The 27,203-nt window shown below is 50.9% G+C and overlaps 1 long non-coding RNA gene and 1 pseudogene across 6 annotated transcripts in view; one reads left to right on the plus strand and one right to left on the minus strand.

The window, feature by feature from the left end:
• The first annotated feature begins 11,472 nt into the window (after window positions 1-11,472).
• On the plus strand, window positions 11,473-13,450 carry LOC308622343 (phosphoethanolamine/phosphocholine phosphatase-like; annotated as a pseudogene). Its single transcript has 3 exons — window positions 11,473-12,224; window positions 13,100-13,170; window positions 13,435-13,450. The product of its transcript is annotated as a phosphoethanolamine/phosphocholine phosphatase-like (transcript).
• A 2,756-nt stretch (window positions 13,451-16,206) lies between these two features.
• The window catches only part of LOC308622989, a 58,170-nt gene continuing 47,173 nt past the window's right edge, over window positions 16,207-27,203 (minus strand). For 3 of the 5 annotated variants that reach the window (XR_014016719.1, XR_014016720.1, XR_014016721.1), the window contains exon 4: window positions 23,970-26,893. This is a non-coding gene — a long non-coding RNA (uncharacterized lncRNA). Of the gene's footprint in view, window positions 16,825-19,204; window positions 19,382-23,969; window positions 26,894-27,203 lie in introns of those variants that run through there. The other 2 variants (XR_014016717.1, XR_014016718.1) reach the window with 2 other exon arrangements.

The raw sequence follows: 27,203 nt of genomic DNA on the forward strand, positions 1-27,203 counted from the left end.
AGTGTCAGGGGTTCAGGTAGGGATCGCCTGGGAGCCTGTCTTAGGGAGAGTGACAGGGCCTGAGTGAGGCCTAGCATCAGGCCCTTAGCTAGGGACACTCTCAGGGCATGACTTAGGAGCAGCACTGGGGCCTTTGTAGGATGAGCTGTTGGGTCTTAGTTAAAGACACGATCAGGGCCTGAGTTAGGAGTACGTTCAGGGCCTTAGGTAGGGAGAGTGTCAGGGCCTTAGTTAAGACTAGCATCAGAGCCTTTGTTAGGTATCGTCTCAGGACCTGAGTTATGAGTAGTGTCAGGGCCTTAGTTAGGGCCAGTGTCAGGACCTGAGATAGGAGTAGTGTGAAGGCTTTAGTTAGGGCCAGTGTCAGGACCTGATTTAGCAGGAGTCAGGGCCTTAGTTAGGGACAGCATTAGGACTTCAGGTAGGATAAGAGGCAGGACATTAGCTATGGACTGAGTCAGGTTACAGGCTAGGCATAACGTCAGGAAATGAGCGAGGGATAGTTTGAAGGCCTTAGTTATTCAGATCATCAGGACCTTATTTAGGACCTGCGTCAGGGCCTTATCTAGGGACAGTGTCCACGCAAGGCTTAGGAGTAGCACCAGTACTTCTGTAAGATCAGCATCAGGGTCTTTGTTAAAGACATTATCAGGACCTCTGTTAGGGACAGCCTCAGGGCCTCTCTTAGGGACAGCATCAAGGCCTCACTTAGGGACAGTTTCAGGAACTTAGTAAGAGATTGGTCAGGATATAAGCTTAGGATAGTGTCAGGACTTTCGATATTGACAGCAGCAGGGCCTTTATTAGGGACAGTGTCAGGGCCTGATTTAGGACTAGCATCAGTGCCTCTGTTAGGAACAGTGTCAGGGCCTGTTTTAGGTATAGTATCAGGGCCTTATTTAGGGACAGTGTCAGGGCCTGAGTTAAGTGTAGCATCAGGGCCTTAGTTAGGAATAGTGTCAAGGCCTTAGTTAGGGTTACCATCAGGGCCTTCGTTAGGTATCATGTCAGGGCCTGAGTTAGTAGTAGTGTCAGGGCCTCAGTTAGGGACAGTGTCAGGGCCTGAGTCATTAGTAGTGTCAAGGCCTTCGTTAAGGACAGTGTCAGGGCCTGAGTTAGGTGTAGCACCAGGGCCTTAGTTAGGAGTAGTGTCAAGGGCTTAGTTAGGGTCAGTGTCAGGGCCTTAGTTAGGATTAGCATCAGAGCCTTCGTTAGGTACCGTGTCAGGGCCTGAGTTAGGAGCAGTGTCAGCGCCTTTGTTTCGGACAGTGTCAGGGCCTTGGTTAGAACTAGCGTCAGAGCCTCTGTTAGTTATAATGTCAGGGCAGAGTTAGGAGTAGTGTCAGGGCCTTAGTTAGGGACACTGTCATGGCCTGAGGTAGGTGTAGTGTCAGGGCCTTAGGTAGAGACAGTATCAGGGCCTGAGTTAGTGGTAGTGTCCAGGCCTTAGTTAAGGACAGTGTCAGAGCCTTAGGTACGATTAGCATCAGAGCCTTTGTTAGGTATCGTGTTAGGGCCTGAATTAGGAGTCGCACAAGGCCCTTCATTGGGGACTGTGTTAGGGCCTGAGTTAGGAGTGGCATCAGTGCCTTTGTTAGGAACAGTGTCAGGACCTTAGTTAGGACTAGCATCAGAGCCTTTGTTAGGAATCGTTTGAGGGCCTGAGTTAGGAGTAGTGTCAGGGCCTTAGTTAAGGACAGTGTCAGTGCCTTAGTTAGGAACAGCATCAGAGCCTTTTTTAGGTATCGTGTCATGGCCTGAGTTATTAGTAATCTCAGGCCTTACTAAGGGACAGTGTCATTGCCTTGGTTAGGACTAGCATCAGAGCCTTTTTTAGGGACAGTGTCAGGGTCTTAGTTAGGACTGGGGTCAGGGCCTTCTGTTAGGTAGTGTCAGGGACTGAGTTAGCCATAGTGCTAGGTCCTTAGATAGGGACAGTATCAGGTCCTGACGTTGGACCAGCATCTAGGCCTTAGTTAGGGACAGTGTCATGGCCTTGGGGCTAAATTCAAGGCCTGATTTAGGCACAGCATCAGGGCTTTAGTTGGCATAAGAGGCTCGACTTTAGCTAAAGATAGAGTTAGGTTAATATCTAGGTATAGTGTCAGGAAATGACCTGGGGATAGTGTCAATACCATAGTTACTGAGAGTACCAGGGGCCTTGTTTAGAACCAGTGTCAGGGCTTCAGGTAGGGACAGCGTCAGAGCCTGATGTAAGGAGAGTGACGGCCTGAGTGAGGCCTAGCATCAGGCCCTTAGCTAGGGACATTCTCAGGGCATGACTTAGGAGCAGCATTAGGGCCTTTGTAGGATGAACATTAGGGTCTTTGTTAAAGACATGATCAGGGCCTGAGTTAGTAGTAGGTTCAGGGCCTTAGGTAGGGAGAGTGTCAGGGCCTTAGTTAAGACTAGCATGAGAGCCTTTGTTAGGCATCATGTCAGGGCCTGTGTTATGTGTACTGTCAGGGTCTTTGTTAGGGACAATGTCTGACCTGAGTTAGGAGTAGTTTGAAGGCTTTAGTTAGGGCCAGTGTCAGGGCCTGAGTTAGGAGTAGTCAGTGACTTAGTTAGGGACAGCATTAGGGCTTCAGTTAGGATAAGAGGCAGGACATTATCTACAGATCGAGTCAGGTTATGGGCTATGGAAAATGTTAGGAAATGAGCGAGGGATAGTTTGAAGGCCTTAGTTATTCAGAGCATCAGGGCCTTATTTAGGACCAGCGTCAGGGCCTTATCTAGGGAAAGTGTCAGGCCAGGCTTAGGAGCAGCACAATTGCCTCTGTAGGATGAGCATCAGGGTCTTTGTTAAAGACATTCTCAGGGCCTATGTTAGGGACAGCCTCAGGGCCTCACTTAGGGACAGCGTCAAGGCTTACATCAGGAGAGTTCTAGGACGTTATTAAGACATTTGTTAGAATATATTCTCAGGATAGTGTCAAGACTTTAGATATTGACGGCAGCAGGGCCTTAGGGTCAGTGTCAGGGCCTTAGGACTAGCATCTGAGCCTTCAAAGGAATTGTGTGAGGGCCTGTGTTAGGAGTAGTGTCAGTGCTTTAGTTAGGGCCAGTGTCAGGGCCTGAGTTAGGTGTAGTGTCAGGGCCTTAGTTAGGGACAGTGTCAGGGCCTTAGTGCGGACTAGTGTCAGAGTCTGAGTTAGGAGTAGTGTCAGGGCCTTAGGACTAGCGTCAGGGCCTTCTGTTACGTACAGTGTCAGAACCTGAGTTAGGAATAGTGTTAGGGCCTTAGTTAGGAACAGTATCAAGCCCTGACCTAGGAGAAGCATCTAGGCCTTAATTAAGGACAGTGTCACGGACTTGGGACTAAATTCAGGGCCTGAGTTAGGTGCAGCATCAGGGCTTTAGTTATCATCAGAGGGAGGACATTAGCTAGTGACAGGGTCAGGTTAACATCTAGGGATCGTGTCACGACGTTAGTTACTGAGAGTACCAGGGCCATTTTTAGAACCAATGTCAGGGCTTCAGGTAGGGATAGCATGAGAGCCTGACTTAGGGAGAGTGACAGGGCCTGAGCGAGGCCTAGCATCAGGCCCTTAGCTGGGGACACTGTCAGGTCATGACTTCGGAGCAGCATCAGGGCCTTTGTAGGATCAGTATTAGGGTCTTAGTTAAAGACATGTTCAGGTCCTGAGTTAGGAGTAGGTTCAGGGCCTTAGTTAGGAGCAGCATCAGAGCCTTTGTTAGGTATCGTGTCAGGGCCTGAGTTAGGACTAGTCAGGGCCTTAGTTAGGGACAGCATTAGGGCTTCAGGTAAGATCAGAGGCAGGACATTAGCTATGGATTGAGTCAGGTTAAGGGCTAGGGATAATGTCAGTAAATGAGCAAGGGATAGTTTGAGGGCTTTAGTTATTCAGAGCATCAGGGCCTCATTTAGAAGCAGCGTCAGGGCCTTATCTAGGGACAGTGTCCGGGAAAGGCTTAGTAGCACCACAAGTGCCTCTGTAGGATCAGCATCAGGGTGTTGGTTAAAGATATTATCGGGGTGTCTGTTATGGACAGCCTCGGGGCCTCACTTAGGGACAGCGTCAAGGTTCACTTAGGGAGAGTTTCAGGACTTCAGTAAGAGATGGGTCAGGATATAAGCTCAGGATTGTGTCAGGATATAGATATTGACAGCAGCAAGTCTTTATGCAGGGACAGTGTCAGGGCGTGAGATAGGAGTAGCATTGGTGCTTTTGTTAGGTTAGGGTTAGGGTTAGGGTTAGGGTTATGGATAGAGGTTTTGGGTTAGAGGTTTAGGGTTAGGTGTTAGGGTTAGGGTTAGCGTCAGTGTTAGTCATGGGTAGGGTTAGTTAGGGTTAGGGTTGGGGTAGGGTTAGGTTTAGGGTTAGGGATTAAGGTTTAGGGTTTAGGGTTTTAGGGTTTTAAGCTTTCAGGGTTAGGGTTTAGGGTTAAGGTCAGGGTCAGGGTCAAGACTAGGGTTTTGGGGTTCGGGTTTAAGGGCTATGGTGAGGCTTAGGGTAAGAGTTAGGGTAGGCTTAGGGTTAGCTTACGGGTTATGGTACAGGTTAGAGTATGGCTATGGCTTAGGCTTAGGGTATGTGTTAGGGTGCAGGTTAGGGTTAGGGTATGGATTAGGGTTAGGGTACGGGTTAGGTTTAGGTTACGGGTTAGGGTACAGGTTGGTACAGTTTAAGGTTAGGGCATGGGTTAGGGTTGGGGTATGGGTTAGGGTCAGGGTCAGGGTCGGGTTAGAGTTAGGGTTTAGGGTTAGGGTTTAGGGTTAGTGTTTAGGTTTTAGGGTTAGGGTTAGGCTTAGTGTACTGGTAATGTTTATGGTAAAGGTGAGGGTCAGTGTTAGGGTTAGGGTAGTGTTAAGGTTAGGTTTAGTGTTAGGGTAAGGTTTAGGGTTAGGGTTATGGGTTAGGTTTAAGGTTAGGGTTAGGGTTAGTGTTAGTGTTGGGGTAGGGTTAGGTTTAGGGTTAGCGGTTAGGGTCAGGGTCAGGTTTAAGGTTAGGGTTAGGTTAGGGTTAGGGTATGGGTTAGGTTATGGTTTAGTGTTAGTGTACGGGTTATGGTTAGGTTATGGGTTAGGGTAATGTATGCCTTAGTTTTAGGATTTGGGTATGGGTTAGGGTATGGCTATGGGTTAGTGTTAGGGTATGGGTTAGGGTACAGGTTAGGGCATGGGTTAGGGTACGGGCTAGGGCTAGGGTACAGTTTAGGGTTTGGAGCATGGGTGTCCTGAAGGGAGTGGCTTGGGGTCAGGAGGCGGTGGAGACTGTGTTTCGTGGGAGAGTCTTGCACACCTGTGACATTTCGTTCTCGGGGTCAGCACGGCAGCGCGGATCCACCATCTGCCCATTTGTCTGTTCTTTCATCGCTCACTCATTCCCTTGCTCATTCATTCATTCACCCTCTCGATCTGTGACTTGAGCAGTTACTAAGGGTGTACCGTCTACAGCAAAACACAGGATGCAGAGGACCCGAGAGATAAGAATAAGGCCTGCTCAGCGTGTCACTCACGGTGAGCCCGGGAGTGAACTGTGCACCAGGGCAGGGGCTCCAGGGGGACGAGAAGACCATGGAACTGGGGTGCCGCAGCTTCCCGCCTCGTCTCCCTCAGGCTCCCTGGCCTGCCCGCGTCCCTGTGGCACAGCTCTGTGTTTGGTCACCCTTTGTGTGGTAGAGGCCTGGAGGAGATGGTCAGTGCCCTCATGGGAGGATCCTGCTGCCCACAGAGCACCTGGGACTCTGAATCCAAGTTCAGCAAGGGGAATACTCTGCAACTTTCTGACCCTCCAGGCCCCCAAAGCCTAGGAGCTTGGCTGGGCTCCCGTACCAACTTCTTATGCAGTCTCCCTGGATCCCCCATCCCACCACAGTGAGGATCCAGAAGGTGCTATGTGAGGCCCTTTCCAATCTGGGCAGCACCAGGGCCCTGGGGCTCTTCCAGGCCCAGAGCATTTCTGAGTGTGTTCCAGTGTAGTGAAAAATTGACAGTTTTCACACAGTGTAGAACAAGCCTGGCTGTTATTTATGCTTCGTGTTGTGTGTGATTTTTCATGGTCTTGGAGAGTCCTATCATTTTTTTATGCATCAGCACATTTTCCCACAGCATGTGCTTGAGTCCACAGGCTCAGGGGGTATTCCTGGGTTCTCTGGTGAGGAAGGCCCAGTCAGACTGGAGGGGAGACTGACCACACCCAAGGCCTGGTCCTTGTCAGGCAGAGGGCAGGAGATAGTCCAGTTGAGGTAGGATTGAGGCTCATTCCAGGAGGGTCATCCTGACTGTGGTCTAAACAGATGCCGCTGCTTCTGGGAATATTTTTTTCTAGAGGAGCAAAACAGAGATGTTGTATAGAGCATGACTTGGACTAACAGGCAAAGGCAAGTCCGTGCAGGCCTGCGAGAGGGGGATCATGTCTCCCAGATCTTCATGGACTGTAGACCCAGCACATCTGCAATCAGCCCCAGGTGGAGCAGCATTAAGACATAGAAGAAGTGGACTTGGGTCAGACTGCAGCTTTGTGATTGTGCACAGAGACGGCTGACTGTTTCCCAACTCCAGGGTTCTAGAACTGGGGCCTCTGGAGGACATAGGCATTCAGGAATACGGTGAAGTGCTTATGGAAGAGTAGTTAGCAAAATGTAAGCCTCAGCCCACAGCAAGATACCATGCAAGATACCACAAGACCCCCAGTCCGGAAGTAGCACAGACATGACCTGCAAGTGACACTCAGACTTGCTTCTCCCACGAGCGGCTGGGGCAGCTGACGGCTCGGCTGAGGCAGCTGAGCAGGCTGGGTCTGTACCCCACGACTGGGCAGGGCAGAGCGTGCTTGAGCCTTCAGCGAGCCTCAGTGACAGGTGCAGGGCTGTGACCATCTTTAGGTCCCAGGGGCCATCTGCTGTCTCCTCGTTCTTGGGGAGGGTGAAACACAAACAAACTTTGTGAAATTTCCTGAGCTTGTGTGTGTATGTGTGTATTACGTGAGTGTGCGCAAGCATGTGCATGTGTGTGCTGACTGTGCACAGGTCTGTGTACATCCGAGTGCATGTGAGTGTGTTTATGTGCAGGCAGGCACATGTGTGTATGCACGTGTTTTTGCATGCGCAGCACGTGTGATTGTGTGCCTGTGTGTGACTGCAGTCCATCTTTTCATGTGTGTGTGTACATGTGTGTGAATGCCGGTATGCTTGGGCATGTTCGTGCACATATGTGTGTACACATGCGTGCTGTGGGGGGATGAGGAAGGCACGGAGTTGTAGCTTTCTGGTGCCGCCTTCCCCCACCCTCCCTTTTGCTGTGGCCTCAGCACTTTGTGGTGAAGTGTAGAGACTCAAAAGGAGGACCACTACCTGCTACCGTGAGTGATCTGCCTGCTCATCCTCACGGTCATCCATCTGTCCAGTAAACATCCCTGAGCCTGTGCCATGTGCTGGGGCCTGGGGTCCACAGTGAAGCAGGCGCATGCTCTCAGCTGTGCTCAGCCCAGCCGGGCGCGGGACACAGAAGCTGCAGGCCAGGTGTGTCTGCGGAGGGAGAGGTTACCTCTGGCTGGTGGGTCAGCGGAGGTGGCAGCTGAGCTGAACTGAAGGAGCGGGGTGGACGGAGCTCACTCTAGAGGAGGGTGGGGGCAGGGGAAGGGGCTGGGTGCCTGGCTCGCGGGGAGGACGCATCGCAGAGGGGGTGCAAGGGTGGCCAGACAGCTAGCTTTGACTTCGTTTTATAGACAGAACAGTTTTGGAACCAGAGTGACAGGATCAGGCCCACATTTTTCCTCTGGTGGCGGCTGAGGGGTTTGATGGTAGAAGAGAGAAGCTGGGCCGAGTAACAGGGGTGACGGTAGGGGCTGTGCCTCTGCCAGGCTTCCAGCCTGTTTGTGGTGGTCCCTTGGGTCCACAAGGTTAGCACACACCTTGTGTGAGGCCGGAATTGGGCTTCCTCTTCACTCCCTCTTTCCCAGAAGTAAACGCAACACAGTTTGGAGTTGGTGAGACTGAGGGGGCCATCTTGCAGGAAAGGCAAGCGTCAGCGTTGGCTGGGGTGCCTACCCGGGGTCAAGGGGGAACCCTTAGCCAGACCCGCAGACCCCAGGGAAGGACACGGTGTGCTCAGAGAGGCAGGGATAGTCAGGAGAGCCAGGTGTGCAGAGAAGGCTCGGCCAAGGGGGCCCTGGGGGCTCAGGCACTCAGGGAGTGAGGGGAGGGGTGGCCAGACAGCCGTGAATGAGGCCCAGGGGTCGACGGGGTCGTGCTGTGTACAGGCTGGACACACAGGGCCCGAGGCTGTTCTGTAGGGAACGTCTCCCGGCTGCAGTGGGCTCTGGAAATTGTCTGCAGGTTGCCATGCCTCCTGGGGCTCTCCGGCCCAGGCCCTAGCCGGGAGCTGCCTGTCCAGCCTACCCCGGCTCCACCTCCAGACTGCGCAAGGCTGGGCGGGCGGGATGGGCTCCTCGTGTCTCAGTTGCCATGACCTGTGACGTTTCCTTTCCAGTTGCCAGTTTCATTATAAGGATATATGTACAGTTTGTTGCGTTGTTTTGCGCCACCTGTTGGCTTAGGGAAGAACTGCCCTAGTAGGTTGGCCTGCAAGGTGTGCTACTTCAGAGCCTCCATCTGACATACTCTTCCCTGTCCGAAATGCAAACACAGCACACACTCCCTGCCTGGTTTGGGAATGATGACACCTCACCTCTCGCTCCTCCTACCCTGTCCTGCCCACACTCCAACCTCAAGGACACTTCGGTTCCCCATCTGACTCCCGACCCCTCCAGCTGGCTGGGGACAGGCAGCCTCATGAGACAGTGTGCACAAAGCTTTCTGGCCGGGCTGTGAGGATGGGGACCAGGTCCCACCTGTGCCAATGAAGTAGGCGTCTCACCTGGATTTGTCTCCGGGCTCTTGAAGGTGGACTGAAGGTCAGACAGTCCAGAGGCCAAGGGCCCCAGAGGAGGGGGGTGTGGGCGCAGGTAGACCAGGAGCAGCTGCCCCTCTGGTCAGGAGAGTCCAACAACCCAGGGCTTTCTGGTTCCTGGGGGGAGGAGAGGGCAGAGGCAGTGGGGGCCCAAAGACAGGTCCTGATTCACCTCTGGATGGAGCCACTCAGCTGAGCCCAGGTTTTGAGGAATTAGAGTTAAAGGATGCAGGCTAGAGGGTCAGGGTTAGAGGGTCAGGTTAGATGCTCTGAGTCAGGGTCAGGGGAAGGGTTAGGAGTTTACAGGTCAAGGTCGAGTATCTAGGGGCTAGGGGTTAGGAGCATTAGGGTTTAGGATTAGAGATGAGGAGGTTAGGGTTAGGGAGTGAACAGTAGAGATTTGGGCGTTAGGGTTAGTGGGTTAGTGCTAAACACAACTGGCCCACGGCCCCCCTAACCCCACACCTCTGAGTCCTGTAGGATGGACAGGACTTGCCCGGGGTCACTCACGAGTGGGGGTTCACCTGGGCCTCTGGTTATCTTCCCCCGTCCTGGAACCTGAGAGCAGAAGAACGAAACGTCTGCTCGGGTCACTGTTTCAAATCCAACTCAACCTCAGTCAATGGCTGTTAGGACCTCAGAAGCCCACAGGGTTTCCTCCTACCATCTGAACTGGAGAGAGTAGTGCTGGCCCCACTTGGCCTGGGCAGCCCGGGTCCAGCAGAGGCCTGACTGAGCTCACTCCATGGTCGTGTTATGAATTTATACAGAACTTGGTGCAGCGACCTACCAGCCCCCAGGTGCTGCCTCCTGAGGGCTGCTGGGGCCCTCCTAGGACTGCAGGCATCCTTTGTTCCATCTGAGTGGGCATCAATAGACATCAAGTCTCAGGACAGCCCTTGACCTCTGACCATCCAGGCAGTCATCTGTGGTCCTCCAGCTCAGGCCAGTCCAGTCCCTGTCAAGTCTCTGTGGCCAATTACTGAGCTGACCTTGCCGCTGGGCAATTGAACAGCTACCTGGGCAGCACAGACAGCCCTTTGGGATGTTTCAGTTACTAACATCCTTGTGGTTGAGAAAAGGGCCTCCCCCTCACAGGCTCATAGCCTGCCAAGCGAGGTAATAACTGTCTAAACATTTGAGTGTGTTCCTGACACAACAACCATACAGCAGACCATGGCCTTGCAATCCTTTGTGCTTCCAGCTGTAACAAACTTTTGATATTCATACTCATTAAGAGTCAAAGATACGGGAGCAACTGGGCCACCCAGTGGACAGTTTCACACTGAGGCTGCATGGTCTTGGAGAGCCACGTGCACCCATGTGGTCTCTGAAAGCTGCCAATGATGGATTCCATGATACGGCATAATCCTTGAGCCTCCCACTGCTTCATTGAGCAAGAATTTCCTAACCACTATAGCATTTAGTCTCTGCTCTTTGTAAAGGAGGGAGGAGACTGGATAAATGAGCAGTATTGTTCTTGGGGGATGGGTGAGTCATGTGGCCAGGGGACAGGTGTGACTCCTGGGCTCCCGCCACCAGAGACATCAAGGAGGGCTGTGCCTTTTGCAAGAGGAAGAGGTTCTTGCTGTTGTGGACGGACAGCAAGAGCACTGGATGGGTGGCTGCAGCCCCTGACCCTAACTCAGCCCCTTCCTTCCTTGGCCTTCAGATCCCACAGCTGTGCAGTGGGCCGTCAGTGGTGTGGAATCTGCCGCTTTCCCCAATCCAGCATCTGTTCTCATGCCAAAGTCCAGAACCTCAGCTTTCCTTTGGGAACTTCTTACCTGTTTCCAGTCCAAACAGTTCCAGAGGGCTGATGCTACGTTCCACCCACCTTGAAGATGGGCATATGATCCACATTTAGCCAATCCCATGTTCCATCCTATGGGTGCTCTGATGGGTTCAAGGACGATGCTATGATCCAAACCAGGCCAATGACGTTTATTTTATTTTATTTTTTGGCCATACTGTGCACGCGGGATTTTAGTTCCCTGACCAAGGATCGAACCTGTGCCCCTTACATTGGGAGCTCAGAATCTTAACCACTGGACCACCAGGGAAGTCCCATCCCCTCATTTTCAAAACTGCTATGGATTTAAAGCACACAAGATGGTTGTGATATGAGTGGCCTTTTCAGTATGACTTCTTTGACTTAGAATGTTTTCAATGTTTATCCATGTTGTAACATGTATTATCAGTGTTTCATTCATTTTTTTTATTGTGGTTAAAAATACATAACATGGGAATGGGGGGCAAGTGGAGGGAACGGCCCAGATGCACACCATTCACGGACCCTCTGGACTGGAAGGACTCGTGAGAGCCGGAGCCCAGAAATCCGGGGATGGATAAGACGCAACATCCCTTCCAATTCCCGTGAGCGCCCCTTGCTCCATCCTGCGCCCAAATACCTCAGCTAGGCCGTCTCCCCACTCTTGACACTCGAGACTCAGCCGGGACAGACCTCCGCAGCCGCCGCTCCCCACCCTGCAGGAGAAGCTCAGAGGTCCTGTCCCCCTTTCCTCTGAGGGACTCTTTTTGGTGACCACAAAAGGATTTGGTCGCTCAGGACAAAGCTGGTAGAGGACAGCGGGATGGCTGCGCCTGGCGCACCACGCTTCCTCCTGACCTTCGACTTGGACGAGACTATCGTGGACGAAAACGGCGACGACTCCGTCATGCGCGTGCCGCGGCGGGCCAGGGGCTGCCTGAGAGCCTGCGTGCCACCTAGCGCGAGGGCTTCTACAACGAGTACATGTAGCACGTCTTCCAGTACCTGGGCGAGCAGGGCGTGCGGCCGCGGGACTTGCGTGCCATCTACGAGGCCATCCCCCTGTCGCCCGGCACGGGCGAGCTGCTGCAGTTTGTGGCCAAGCAGGGCGCCTGCTTTGAGGTTATTCTCATCTCAGACGCCAACACCTTTGGCGTGGAGAGTGCGCTGCGTGCCGCCGGCCACCACAGCCTGTTCTGCCGCATCTTCAGCAACCCGTCGGGCCCCGACCCTTGGGGGCTCCTGGCGCTGCGGCCCTTCCACGCACACAGCTGCGTTCGCTGCCCCGCCAACATGTGCCAGCACAAGGTGCTCAGCGACTTCCCGCGCGAGCGGGCCCACGACGGCGTGCCCTTCGAGCGCCTTTTCTACGTGAGCGACGGCGCCAACGACTTCTGCCCCATGGGGCTGCTGGCAGGCGGCGACGTGGCCTTCCCGCGCCGCCACTACCCCATGCACCGCCACTACCCCATGCACCGCCTTATGCAGGAGGCGCAGAAGGCCGAGCCCAGCTCCTTCCGCGCCTGGGTGGTGCCCTGGGAAACCTCCACCGAAGTGCGCCTACACCTGCATCAGGTGCTGAGGACGTGGCCTTCAGGGGCCACCCGGGCGGGGAGGGGGTGGGGCGGTGGGGGTCGGGAAAGAGAAAGCTAGTTTTATTACTCCCTTTCCCTTTCGTTTTGGCATATCCCTCTGGGATTTCCCGGAATCCGAGGTTGGTCCATTTGGGGACTGGAGGAGGGAGTTGGGAGCTGTCCCCATCTGTGCAGTTAACCCAGCTCGGCTGCCTCCCCCAGTTCCACTGCAAGCGAATTCTGGAGTCTGGCCGCAGCAGCGTGGCACGCATATCTGAGCAGGCAGCAGTGTTTCCACAAACTTGTCCTCTCAGTTGGGAGGACGCGGTTCCCTGTCAGGGTAGAGAAGGAACATGTCCCGCCACGTTGTGGTTAACTGTTGCCTTGGGCTGCGTGGCCTCCCTCCTCCAGTCTTCTGTCCAGAGGACCCAGGCCCCGAAATGTACCCCCCCCCGACCTCCCCCACACCACACTCCCCACGGAGAGAGGTGGCGCTCCTTGCTGACGGTCCCAGGCCTAGATCTTGCTTTACCTACTGTGACTCTACACTACACTCCTTGCCCCCCGCCCCCCCCACCCTGTTAGCATCCTCACAGGATAAAAAGCTAGAGGGAATGGTCACCTCCTGTTGGTGGAAAGAGGTAGCACACTGTTCCGGGGCTCGGGTCTGGCCAGCCAGGAACCTCACAGAGCCCGAAGATGTCTCCTTGCACCACAGCCTCGTCTATGCAGCAAGAAAGCAGGGACTTAACCAAAGTCGCCCCACTGACTGGGCCCTTTTGAGCCCCCCTCCTCCCGTATGGAAGAGAAAGCCATGATGCTTTAAAGCAGAGCCAGTGGAAACCCAAGGCCCACCTCCCTCTTCTGGGGTTTCAGAGCTGTGAAGGAGGTGAAGGGGCAGAGGTGAGCGAGGTGTCTCACGCTGCCGTCTGGGGGATGAGGGCGAGGTGAGCTCTGCTCTCAGAGAGCCCCACCTAAGTGAGGGAGCTGGTCCCCACTCTTGGAGGAGTGCCCAGCCTGGGGAACCAAGACTGAATACATAACAAAGCAGGCAACAGGCAAAAGAGCAGGGTGCGGCCCACCTTCGCAGAGGGGCACAGGGGTCTAGTGTGGAGGGCTCAGTGAGCACCGAGGAGATGGGAGATACTGCTGCTTAGGGCAGGCAGAGGAAGCTCAATGAGCGGGAGCCTTACAGGTGGGTTGCCTTTCAGTCCCTCGGCCCGCTAGCCCTGCAGGGCAATCATCAGGAGGTCATCAGAATTTTATTCAAAGTTGGCACTTGCAGCTGGAGACCCTGTCTTGCATGGCGTAAGGGTCCCCTGTAGGTAAGGTCACCAAACTCCTTGGCTTCCAGTTCTTTCCTGTCTCCAGCAGGCCTCTGGGTACCTCCTCTGTCTTTACCAGGACGCCTTCCCACTGCAATGGGGGGAAGGAACAGACACAGCTCACAGCCCAGGAGGCGTGCCGGGCTGGTCCAGTCTTGACTGGAGCAGGCTTTGGTGTGGGACTCAAGAGGCTCACTCAAGGCGGTGCTTGGGTCAGCATCTCAGAGATCCCAGGCTGTCAGCAGCTGGGCTGCACATAGTTCCCGGGGAAGAATCCAGACCCCTCTGAGCCGATGCCCTCACAGCAGCCATCGGAGTAGTGGCGGGTGATGCAGATAATGGTGCCCTCAGAGAAGGAGAGTTCATTGTCCTTCTGGCGGGTGTATGGGTACAGTGTCATTACTGCAGGGCGGGAGGAGAGGGGTGCCATAAGACGTGCCTCCTGCCCCACCACAGGGATGCTTGTGCCCACATACTGGACTCTAGGGGGCAATGTGGGGAGTGGGGCAGGAGATGCCTTTTTCAAAGCCCCAGGACTCCTCCCCAGCTGAGCTAATACTCAGTATCAGGCCAGCTGCTTCTCTCCTCTGTGGGGGTGCGGTGGGGTGGAATAAAAGGCTCCACAAGTGTGACACAGGCCATCCCCTCCACTCCAAGAAACTTCAGTGTTTGTGAGCAGGGCCCCAGGATCTACCCATGTTTTGTAATCTGCTTTCAGCCCCCGTTCATCCTGGTCTTCCCACAATGTCTCTGGCAGGTGCTGGAGGTATTGCTCAGTAGGTGCTCTAGTAGGTGCTCAGTAAATACAGCAACATTGAACAGTGTAGACTTGGCCGAGTGAGCCTTGGGCAAGTCACTTAGTTTAACCTCTCAGGCTCAGCTTCGTCTGTTAAATGGCAGTGTGAAGATCCTAGGAGGTTAAGTAAAAGTGAGAAAATGGATGAGAAGCTTCGACTCTGGGGTCTGGTATAAAGCAGGGGCTAAATTATGTTAAAACCCCCCACATAACATAACATTTACTATTTTATTTATTTATTTATTTAATTTTTAATAGAATTTATACCTCTTTTTTTTTTAAGAAGATGTTGGGGGTAGGAGTTTATTCATTAGTTTATTTATTTTTGCTGTGTTGGGTCTCCGTTTCTGTGCGAGGGCTTTCTCTAGTTGGGGCAAGCGGGGGCCACTCTTCATCGCGGTGCTCGGGCCTCTCACTATCGCGGCCTCTCCTATTGCGGAGCACAGGCTCCAGACGCGCAGGCTCAGTAGTTGTGGCTCACGGGCCTAGTCGCTCCGCGGCATTTGGGATCCTCCCAGAGCAGGGCTCGAACCTGTGTCCCCTGCATTAGCAGGCAGACTCTGAACCACTGCACCACCAGGGAAGCCCAACATTTACTATTTAAATCATTTTGAGCATACAGTTCTATGGCATAACTACATTCATGTTGTTGTACAAATATTCTCAGCATCCAACTCCGGAACTTACTCATTTTCCCTATGGGAAATTTTGTATCAGTTTCTCTAAATTTTTGCCAACATTTGTTATTTTTAGCTTTCTTGATTGTAGGCCTTCTAGTGTGTGGAGGGGTCGGCGTTGTGGTGTTAACTTGCATTTCATCACGACTAATGACGATTAACATCTCTTCATGTGCTTGCTGACCATTTGTATGTCTTATCTGGAGAAAGGTCTTTTGAAGTCCTTTTTCCATTTAAAACATTGGGTTGTTTGCCGAGTCCCGCCAAGTGCTCCTCCTGGCGACGTTGGTGGTGTCGGTGAGACCAGCCTGGAGCGGTCTCCGCGCCCCGGGGCATCGCTAGCTGCCTCTCGGGAGAGGAGAAACCCGCCCCCTGGCGCCCGTGCCTGGAGCGCCAAGATCGTGCTGCACCTAACGCGGCGGGTCTTGCTCGGCATTGCCTGCGGGTCACCTGAGCGCGGCGGCGTTCTGCGCGCTTCTCCCGGAGGAGCGTGTCCCGGAAGTGGGCGTTCCGGCGCCGCCGGGGCGGGTCTTGCTCGGCATTGGCTGCGGCTCACCTGAGCGCGGCGGCGGTCTGCGCGCCTCTCTCGGAAGAGAGTGTCCCAGAAGTGGGCGTCCCGGCCAGAGCGCACCCGGCGCGGGGCGTCCTTGGGGCTCCTCGCCGTCGGCGCCACGCCAGCGGGCGGGGGTCTAGAGAACCAGCGCCCGCCGGTTGGGAATGACCCGTCCTGTGGGTCCCAGGCACCCCAGCGGCATCCGAGCGCGGAGCGGAGGGAGTCTAGGGAGCCAGCGCCCGGCGGCTGGGAACGACCCGTCCCGTGGGTCCCTGGCACCCCAGCGGCATCCGAGCGCGGAGCGGAGGGCTGCGGACCGCAGGTAAGGGGACAGGGGTTGGTGGGGGTGGGTGGAGGAAGGAACGAGGAATTACACCAGAGCTGTTTGGTACAGGGGCAGAAACAGAAAACTCAGACGTACCACTGCAGAGGCCATGGGAGTTAAGTTGTAAATGCTGCTGGCTTTCAGTAGTCGGCAGCCGTTCTCTTCCTGTAGCTGATGGGATACAAAGCTCTACTGGGTTGTTCTTTGCACGGGATAGCCTTGTTTTGCAGAAATTCAGCTCATAGCCATCCTTGTTGATGTGTAAGTGTAAGGTCGGATCTTAACAAACGGCATCGCGGAACAGAGGAAAGCTTCAAGTGAGCTTTATTAGGGGGCGCTCCCGGGCGAGGTTCACTGGTCCGAGAGAAAGGGGCCAGAGAAGTCGCCCCCGGGCGAGGGCTGGGCAAGATTTTGTAGGGGAAGAAGGGAAAGGGGTGTGGTGAATCTGGGAGGGCGCAGGGAATTCCTTATCTGGTGGTCTCTTCGGGTGTCGTGGCACTATCTGGTGCCGGTTACATCAGTCTTGGGACCGCTAGTCCCGTCCCTCGAAAGGCGGGAAGGCTGGGCCGGGTGGAAAGCCCCCAGGTCAGTTCCTGGAACTGGGTGGTCCGGAATGTCTCCAGGTCAGTTTCTGGAACTGGGTGGTCCGGAGAGTTTCGGTCTGATGCAACCTGTGAATCTGATTGCGTTCCCCTGCCTCGGGCCAGTTGGCCTTACATCCCGACATCTTTGGTGTAATGGGGCGGCGTTCCGATCTCTGGCTACTTCATGCTGAATGGGGGCGTCGAAAGGGGAGTCGGGCGACCAGAGGTCCGAGGCTTAGGGGAGACCAGTGGGGGGTTCTGTAGGAAGCAAGGTGTAAGGACCGAGGAACATTTGGTTTGTGGCCACCCGAGAGACTTCCTCCATGCGCCGGCGAAGGAACCTAAGAAAACGGGGCAGACATGAGCAAGATACAGATGAGAATTAAGGGGCCTCAGATTGGTGTTAGCCAGGTATAGAGGGTGGATCGCCACCAATCGGGAGTTGGGGAGGCGGGCTGTTGGTGTTTGCGTTGGAGTTCTTCTCTTAAGCGATGGAGGGCGTTTACAGCAGCATTCCTCCTGTAGGAAGAGGCAGGTACCTCCTTTGTCGGCCGCCAGGAGATCCAGGGCTCGTCGATTCTGGAGAGCGACTCGGGCTATGGAGGTGATTTGGCACTGGAGAGAGGAGATGGAGGTGGCGGAGCCTTCAATGGCTAGCTGGAGTTTATGTTCTAAGTCGCGGGATGTTGAAACACTATGTGTTAGAGCTCCCCCCCGCCCCCCGAGGCCTGCAGCGACCAGGCAGGAGGCGAGAGAGATGCCTGCGACCAGAGGAAGAAAGATAGCTCTTTTCCGTCGGGTAAAGGGCGGCGTGATTAGCGAGGAAAATTCGTCTTGGCTATACAGTGTGAGTTGTGGGACGAGAGTAACGGGGATACATGGGAAGGGGGAGGAAGAATTGATCTCTTTTGTGAGGGAACCATTGCACCACAAAAATATGCCTGGTGGTGCTTCAATTGATGTGTTTACCATGAGGGATGTGTTGCAAAGAAACCCAGTATCAGCTAGATTTGGGCGGCTGCCGTAACAGATGGTCAGATTTTTTTGAATCAAGGAATATGGGGACTTTTAACGGGGAAAAAGGTGGGTTTTGGGATGTGTAGGCAGTAGAATTGAAGGGCTGGTCGAGTGGGACAGCAGCCAAGGGTGGCCGGCCAAGCGAGGCACATAGAAAGCAGTCGGAGATGTTACCTATTCCTGTGTGGTTGAGTATCTGTAGTGTTTGTTTGGTCAGTTCGGCTGCTGCTGCTAGGGCCCGAAGGCATGGTTGCCATCCCCGAATGGTTGGGTGTAGCTGTTTGGATAGGTAAGCCACGGGGCGGTAGGAAGGCCCTACAGGCTGGGCAAGGAGTCCAGTGGCTATTCCGGCCCGTTCATCCACAGAAAGGTGAAAAGGTCGGTTTGGGTTGGGCAGAGAAAGGGGAGGAGAAGATATCAGAGCGCTACGGAGGGTGAGAAAGGCCTGTTGAACGGCGGAAGGAGAGGTGAGGGGTCCTTGAAGGGTTTCCTTAGCGGCTAGATATAAGGGTTTAGCGAGGAGAGCAAAGTTAGGGATCCAGTGTCGGAAAAATCCTATAAGGCCCAAAAAGGAGAGAATTTGTTCCGCTGTTTCCGGAGGCTGGAGTTCACGGATAATCCGGGTGCGATCGGCTGTTAGATCTTTTGTGGTAGGGGTAAGATGGAGCCCCAGGTAGGTTACAGAAGATACAGATAACTGAGCCTTGGCTGGGGAGACCCGATAACCGCGAGAGCCAAGGTAATTGAGGAGATCTGCAGTATGTTGTCTTGAGAGGCTGAGAGATGGGCTACAAAGGAGGAGGTCATGTACATACTGAAGGAGATTGCTGGGGGTACCGGAGCAGGAAGTGAGATCCTGTGCCAGCGCCTGACCGAAGAGGTGAGGACTCTCGCGGAAGCCCTGGGGAAGAACTGTCCAGGTGAGCTGACTGGAAGTATAAGTATCCGGATCCGTCCAGGTAAAGGTGAAGAGGAAATAGGAGTCGGGATGTAGGGGGATAGTGAAAAAGGCATCTTTGAGATCCAGAACCGTAAAGTGGGTTGTGGATGGGGGGATATGGGAGAGCAAGGTGTATGGGTTTGGTACTACTGGGTGGAGAGGGATTATGGCTTCATTGATTAGTAGGAGGTCCTGGACTAGGCGATAATCCCCAGAGGCCTTGCGGACAGGCAGGATGGGGGTGTTTCAGGGAGAGTCAGTGGGGATAAGGAGTCCCTGGTTTAGGAGTCTGGTGATAATAGGTCGTAGGCCCCTAAGGTGAGTCTCAGAGATGGGAAATTGGGGCCTTGATGGAAATTTGGAGGGGTCCTTTAGGCGGATGAGGACGGGGGAATGGTGTGTTGCTATTATGGGCTTAGAAGCATCCCAGACATGGGGATTGATTGGGTTCCGTGTGATTGGAAGAGGGGGATAGGAGGGGGAGGGTTCTAGAGACAGGCCGAGAAGAGGAAGCAGGAGTTGGGAGGAGGGGACCTTAGGGTCAAGTCTATCCAGCTGGAGGGAGGCCCCTAAGTGGAAAAGGACATCTTGGCCTAGCAAGGGAACTGGGCAGGATGGTATGACTAAGAAGGAATGAGTAAAAGGGAGTCCTTCGATATGACATGGGAGTGGACCGGTCTGGAGTGGGAAGGATGGTTTGCCATTAGTACCCATGACCGAGATCTGGGAAGGAGTAACAGGCCCAGAATAAGTAGGCAGGACCGTATAGGTAGCCCCCGTGTCCACCAGAAATGAAATGGACTTATCCGCTACCTGTAGCGTTACCCTGGGCTCGGTGAGGGTGATGGGGGTCTTCGAGTCCGGGTGCCGTCAGTCGTCAGCCAATCCCAGCAGTTCGAGTGGTAATGCCATTGGGTCGGCCTGCCCCCCACGTGGAGACGCTGAGGGAGGGCCAGTCGTAGGGCAGTCACTCTTCCAGTGGCCTGTTAGCCCGCAGCTGGGACAGGGCTTAGAAGGAGGTCGGGGATTGGGACATTGGTGAGCCCAGTGGCCTTCTTTTCTGCATTTGAAGCAGGCCCCCGGCGGGGTTGCCTTTTGCGGACCCCATGAATGCTGTGATACATGGGAGATGGCCGGCCTTAGGGCGGCGACAAGAGGTTGGGTTTGGAGGGCCACCTTCTGGTGCATCCGAGCCTGTCAGCTGGATCCTGCCAAATCCTCACGGCCATTGTAGACTTTAAGGCCATCTTTACCAGATCTCGAATAGGGGTTTGAGGGCCATCTTCTGCCCGTTTTAATTTCTTTCGGATGTCCGGGACTGATTGGGTGATAAAATGGGTGGCTAGGACCGCTGCCCCTGCCGGGGTGTTGGGATCCAGCTGGGTGTAGAAAGTTAAGGCCGCTGTAAGGCGATTGAGAAAGATAGCTGGATTTTCGTTAGGTTCTTGGATTATCTCTTTAGTTTTTCAAAATTGACTACCTTATGAGCAGCAGCCTGCATGCCAGCCAGGAGGCACTGGATCATGAGGTCGTGTTTATGACGGCCATCTTGGCCATCCTGGTAAGTCCAGCCTGGATTGGTACCAGGTACAGCAGTCACTCCGACAGGCATGGAGTTGTCGGTAAGGTGAACCTGATCTGCATGGTTTCGGGCAGCAGTTTGAATTCTCTTTCCCTCTCATCAGGGGTCAGAGTAGAAGATAGGATCACAGAGATATCATACCAGGTTAGATCGTAAGCTTGAGAGAGGTAGCGAAATTATTTGATGTAGCGGGAAGAGTCGGCCGAAAAGGAGCCTAATCGCGTTTCTATTTGAGAGAGAACTTGGAGGGAAAAGGGAACATGAACTCTAACTAATCCTTCCGCTCCTTCTACCTCCCTCAGAGGGCAGAGGAGATTTGGATCTTGGGAGTCGTGAGAGCGTGTATGTGCACTAATTGGCAAAGCAAGGGGCGAGGGAGGAGAAACCGTTGAGGGAGGCGGGGGAGCTGTTGGATGGGCCGGAGCGGCTGCGGAATGAGGAGGGACCGCTTCAGGGTTGGGTGGAGGCTGGAGAGGAGCTCTGGAGGGGGGAGAGGCGAGAGATTCGGGTGGGTCGCCTAGTGGAGAGGAGTCACATCAAAGGAAATTAGGGGCTTGGATGTAGGAGATGTCTGTCTGGCAAGAAGGATCTGGGAAGTGGAACAATCGACGTAGAGGGAGGGGCGGGAGCGTAAATACCAGAAGGCCTGAACATAGGGGACCTCGGATCATTTGCCCATCCTGCGGCAGTAATTATCTAGATCACGGAGGATGTTAAAATTGAAAGTCCCTTCAGGAGGCCATTTGTATTGATTGTCTAGAGGATATTGTGGCCTGGCCACAGTGGAATAGAAAATAAGCCGTCGGCAACGGAGAACTTGGGAGAAACCGAGGGCTGTAAAATTGGCTAGGAGACACCCCAGGGGTGTCTTAGAATCTGGTTTCGATTCTGAGGTTCCCATGGCCCCCAGTCTGTCCCTGAGTGAATGGAGAAGGAGAGAGGCGTGCCTGGTCTCAGTCTCCAATTCACGGCAGGTCGGAGGGCAGTCAGGTGATTGGGACGTCTCCACAGTTCCATAGACCTCACTTGCTATATGGTCGGTCTTTTGATATATGTATTTAATAGGTATTTGTACACGTATGGTAACCCTAATCTTAATTTTTCCATTCACCCCACCTATCTTTTTAGATAAGCATACTTCTAAGTCTGTGAGTGTCTTTCTCTGTGGAAATATGTTCATTTGTGTTAGTTATTAGTTAACACCTATAAGTGATACCATAGGATATAGGTTTTTGCTTTCTGACTTGCCTCATGTTCTGTGATTATCTCCAAGCTCATCTATGGTGCCTCAAATAGCAGTGTTTCATTGTTTTCCATGGCTAATATTCTGTTGTATAAATAGACCACTTCTTCTTTATCTGTTCATCTGTTGATGGACATTTTGATTGCTTCACTGTCTTGGCTATTGTGAATAGCTATTGTGAATAAGGCTGCAGTGCAGATTTTGCAGCCCGGGTCTTCTCGATTCAGGTCTCAGGTGAGAGGCCCAGTGGTGTGACTGCTGGATTGAATGGTACCTCAATTTTTAATTGCAGCTCCCTTCTGTTCTCATTATTGGCTGTTACCACTTTACATCTCACCAGAAGCTAGAGGGTACAGTGTTGTCTAAAACCCCTTCAATATTTATTGTTTGTAGTCTTTTTGCTGATGGCCAGTTGACTAATGTGAGTTGAAACCTTTTTGTAGATTAGATTTGCATGAGTCTAATAATTACTGAGGTTGAGCTTTTATCCATTTTCCTTTTTTTAAAAGAGAGTGAGCCAAATTAACCTCTTCATATTATTTTCTTGAAAAATTTGCAGTTTTGAATTTTTTTGGCCATTCCCTACCTCCGCACAGTTGTTTAGGGCAGGTGTCCTTTACAGCCCTGAGTTCTTGGGAATGTTAAGTGACCATTAGCGGTGGGTTTAAAGCCGCTCTTGTGGGAAACAGCCACAAGGCGACAGCATTTCTACATTTCCAACTCTGGGTTTTTGGGCAACAGAGCTTTCCTGGAAATCGAGTTAGTAAGCTGCAAATTAGAGTGGAATGTGCCAGTGAAAAGCCCCAAGAGTTTATATCTCGTAAATTGTTGTTTGCTTTTTAAATTTATTAATTATCAGAGCAAATTTGATAAAAATGTAGATTCTCCTAGGTGTACAGTCTCTGGTTCATCCTATCAATGTATCTGTCTATTCCTCTTTGGATCCTTTCCCGTGTATGTTATTATAGAGTGTTGAGTAGACCTCTCTTCGTATTCCATAGGTATTGTGTGATTATATATTTCATGTGTATTAGTACATGTCTGTTAACCTCCATATCCTAATTCATACATTCCTTACACCTTTCCATTTGGTTAAACATAATTTGGTTTTCTGAATCTATGTGTGTCCTTCTCTTGGAAATTATTTCATGGGTATCAATTTTTAGGTAACACCTATAAGTGATGTCATAGGATGTCTGTCTTTCGGTTTCTTTCTTACTTCATGTTGGGTGATTATCTGTAGATCCTTCTATGGTGGTGCCAACGGCACTGTTCCATGCTTTTTCATGGCTAATATTCCATTGTGTACATGGACGACTTCTTCTTGGTGCATTTTTCTGTTGATGGACATTTTGGTTTCTTCCAGGTCTTGGGATGGTACATGTTGCTGCAGTGCAGGATTGCCAGCCTGTGTCTTTTTGATTCTGGTCTAATCAGGTGATAACCCCATGAGTGGGCCTACAAGATCACATGGTAGCTCCATTTTTACCCCTAAACGCACCTCCAATCTGGTCTCACAACTGGCTGTTACCAGGTTTCATCCCACCAGCAGCTAAAGGGTACACAGTTCTCTAAAACTCCTTCAGCATTTATTCTTTTAGACTTTTTTGGCTGATAATCATTCTGACGGCTGTGAGGTGAATGTTTTCGTACACTGGACTTGCATGGCTTTATTAATTCCTGATGTTCAGCCTTTTTCCGTTCCCGTTTTTTTAACAAAAAAAGAAAGGAAAAGAAACAGAAGCCAAATGTGCATAAATTATGCCTCTTGAAATTGTCGGTTTGAAATATGGACGTCCACTGTGTACATGGACCACTACTTCATTATCCATTCACCTGTTGATGGACATTTTGGTTGCTTCACCATCTTGGCTATTGTGAATAAGGCTGCAGTGCAGCTGTTGCAGCCTCTGTCTTCCCAATTCGGCACTTCTCAGGTGAGAGGCCTGCTTGTGGGTCTGCTGCATAGAATGGTAGTTCAATTTTTGTTTTTCTAACGCAGCTCCTTTCTGTTCTCATGATTCACTCTTACCACTTTACATCTCACCAGCAGCTAGAGGGTACACAGTCCTCTAAATATCCTTCAGTATTTATTGTTTGTAGAATTTTTGCTGATCGTCAGTTGACAGGTGTGAGTTGTAAACTTTCTGTAAATTAGAGTTGCATGAATCTAATAATTCCTAAGGTTAAGTTTTTATTCATTTTCCATTTTTTTAAAGAGAGTGAGTCAAACGTACCTCTTCATACTCTCTTCTTGAAACATTTGCCTGTTCTGAAATTTTTTGTCCATTCCCTTCCGCAGCACAGTTTTTTTAGGGCAGGTGTCCTTTACAGCGCTGAGTCCTTGTGAATGTTAAGTGACCACTAGCTGTGGGCTTAAAGCTGCACTTGTGGGAAACGTCCACAAGCCGGCAGCATTTGTACATTTCCCACTCCATTTTTGGGCAGTACAGCCTTCCAGGAAATCGTGTTAGTAGGCTGCAAATTAGAGTAGAATGTGCCAGGGAAAACCCCCAAGAGCTTATATCTTCTTTCTTCTTGATTGTTTTTAAATTTAGTTTTTATTAATTATCAGAGCAAATTCAATAAAAAAAATATTTTGTTTCTCCTAGGTTTACAGAATCTAGTTCATTATATCAATGTATCTGTCTACTCATCTTTGGAGCCCTTCCCGTGTAGGTTATTAGAGTGTCGAGTAGACCTTTCTTGGTATTCCATAGGTATTTTGTGATTAAATATTTCATATGTATTAGTACATGTCTCTTAACCCCCATATCCTAATTCATCCATCCCTTACAACTTTCCATCAGGTTAAACGTACTTTTATTTTCTTAATCCATGCTTTTCCTTCTCTTGGAAATAAGTTCGTGGGTATCAATTTTTAGCTAACACCTATAAGTGATGTCATAGGATGTCTGTCTTTCAATTTTTTTCATACTTCAAGTTGGGTGATGATCTTTAGGTCCTTCTATGGTGGTGCAAACGGCACACTTTTATTCTATTCCATGGCTAATATTCCATTGTGTACATGGACCACTTCTTCCTTGTACATTTTTCTGTTGATGGACCTTTTGGGTTCTTCCAAGTCTTGGCGATGGTAAACATTCCTGCAGTGCAGGATTGCCAGCCGGTATCATTTTCATTCTGGTCTGCTCAGGTGGTAGGCGCATGAAAGGACCTACCAGATCACAAGGCAGCTCAATTTTTACCTTTAAACGCACCGCCACTCTCTTCTCCCTACTGTCTCTTACCAGTTTATCTACCCGCAGCGGCTAGAGGGTACATAGTACTCTAAAACCTTTTCAGCATTTAAACCTTTGTACACTATTCTCCTGGTGATCATTCTGATGGCTGTGTGGTAAAGGTTTCTGTAGATTGGATTTGCAATCTTTATTAATTGCTGACGTTGAGCATTCCCATTCCCTTTTTCTTAAAGAAAAAAAAAGCAAGAAAAGACAAAATGTGCGTAAAATATGCCTCTTGACTGTGTTTTTGAAACGTTGACGTCTTTTGAATTTTCTGATTGATTTACGACCCCAGGATTTTTTTCTTTGATGGTAGGTGTCTATTACAGGCCTGCAATTATTTTGAATATTAAATGACCACTAGCGCTGGGTTCAAAGCTGCTGTTGTGTGAAACGGCCAGAAGACAGAAGCATTTCTCCTTTACCAAATCTGGTTACTAGGGCAAGACAGCCAAAATGGAAGTTGTGCTGTAGGTTGTAAATTGGAACGGAAAGTGCCAGGAAAATCCCCTTAAGATTATGTCTCATTCTGTCCTGTTCGTTTTTTAATTTAATTACTATTTTTGATCACAGCCAATTTGATTACAATGTTTTCTTTGTTCTAGGTGTGCAAGATGGGGATGTTTTACACATATACGTATATCTAGTCTTCTTCAGATCCTTTCCCATGTAGGTTATGACACAATGTTGAGTAGTCTTCTCTTGGTATGCCGTAGGTCTTTGGTGATTATATATTTCACATGCGTTTGTATATCTCTGTAAACCCCAATAATGTAATGTATCCAATCATCACACCTTTCCTTATGGTGGACCCTACGTTGGTTTAATGAATCTGTAATTGCCTTTCTCTGTGGAAATATCTTCATTGGTATCAACTTTTAGCTCACACCTATAAGTGATAGGATATGTGTCTTTCACTTTCTCACTTACAACAACTCGGGTGATTACTTCTAGACTCATCGATGGTGCTGCAAATGGCATTGTTTCATTTTTTCCCCAGCTAATATTCCATCTCTACGTGTAGCAGTTCTTCTTTGTCCACCCATCTGTTGCCGGACTTTTTGGTTACTTCCATATCTTGGCTATTGTAATATGTGCAGTGCACATTTGCCTTCCTGTGCCTTTCCAATTCTGTCTTCTTTGGTTATAGGTCCAGGAATGGGCCTGCTGGTTTATATTGTAGCTCAATGTTTACCTTTTAAAGGCACCTCCATTCTGTTCTCATTAGTGGCTCTTTCCAGCGTACATCCCACTGAAAGTTGAGGGTATGCATTTCTCCACAACACCTTCAGCATTTATTTATTTGTTTATTTATTTATTTTTGTTTGTTTGTTTTGCGGTACGCGGGCCTCTCACTGTTGTGGCCTCTCCCGTTGCGGAGCACAGACACCCGCGGCATGTGGGATCTTGCCAAAACGGAGTACGAACCCGCGTCCCCTGCATCGCAGGTGGACTCTCAACCACTGCGCCACCAGGGAAGCCCCAGCATTTATTGATTATGGGTTTCGTGCTGAAGGTTATTCTGAGGGGTGTGAACTGATACCTCTTTGTGGTTGAATTTCCGTGTGTCTCATAATCCCTTGACATTAAGCTTTAAGGCATGTCCTTCTTATTTTTCAAACTGTGATTACAGCTTAGCGCTTCAAAGTGTTTTCTCAAAGTATGAGTCACATTTTGAAATTTTTTGGCCATTACCTCCCTCAAGACATTTTGAGGGCAGGTTTCATTTACAGCCCTACAGTACTTGTTCACATGAAGTGACCATTACCACAGGCTTTAAAGCTGCTTTTGCAGGTAACGGCCAAAGGGTGGCAGCCTTTCTACGTTCCCCACGCTGGTACTAGGGAAACAGACCTTCCTGCCACTGGTGTTCCTCGGTTATAAATTAGAGAGGAATGTGCCCGGATAAACCCCCAAATGCTTACGTCTCCTTACTTATGTTTGTTTTTAAATTTAATTTATACTTTTTATTGGAGTAATATTCCATTGTGTACATGGACCACTGCTTCTTGGTGCACTCCTCTGTTGATGGACATTTTCGTTGCTTCCAAGTGTTGGCTATGGTAAGTATTGCTGGAGTGCTGTGAGGTTTTGATTCTCATTTTCTCAGGTGACAGGTCCAGCAGTGGGTATGACTGATTGCCTCATAGCGCAATGTTTCCCTTTTCAAAGCACCTCCATTGTGTTTTCATTAGTGGCTCTTACCACGTCCCCCTTAGAACGGAGGGTACGCACTTCTCCACAATCGCTTCAGCATTTATTGCTTGCAGCATTTTTGCTAATGGCCATTCTGACTGCTGTGAGCTGATAGGTTTTTGTAATTTGGGTTTGCGTGTCTTTACAAATACCTAAAATTCATCATTTTTCCAAGCCGTTTTTGTTTCTGTTTAAAAAAAGGAGAACAAAGTGTGCATACAATATACCTCTTGAAATTGTCTTCTTGGAAGGTTGCCCTCTTTTGAATTTCTTATTCGGTTTTCGACCCCAGGAATTTTTTGGTGGACAGGTGCCATTACAGAACTGCACGATTGGTGAATAGTTAGTGACCATTAGCAGTGGGTTTAAAGCTGCTGTTGTGTGAAACGGTCACAAGGAGGCAGCATTTCTCCATTCCCCAATCTGGGTAGTAGGGCAGGAGAGCCTTTCTGGAAGTCGTGTTCCTAAGTTGTAAATTAGAATGGAATGTGCCAGGA

This window comes from Mesoplodon bidens, assembly GCF_964165515.1.
Source record: "Mesoplodon bidens genome assembly, chromosome: 9".
Lineage (NCBI taxonomy): Eukaryota > Metazoa > Chordata > Mammalia > Artiodactyla > Ziphiidae > Mesoplodon > Mesoplodon bidens.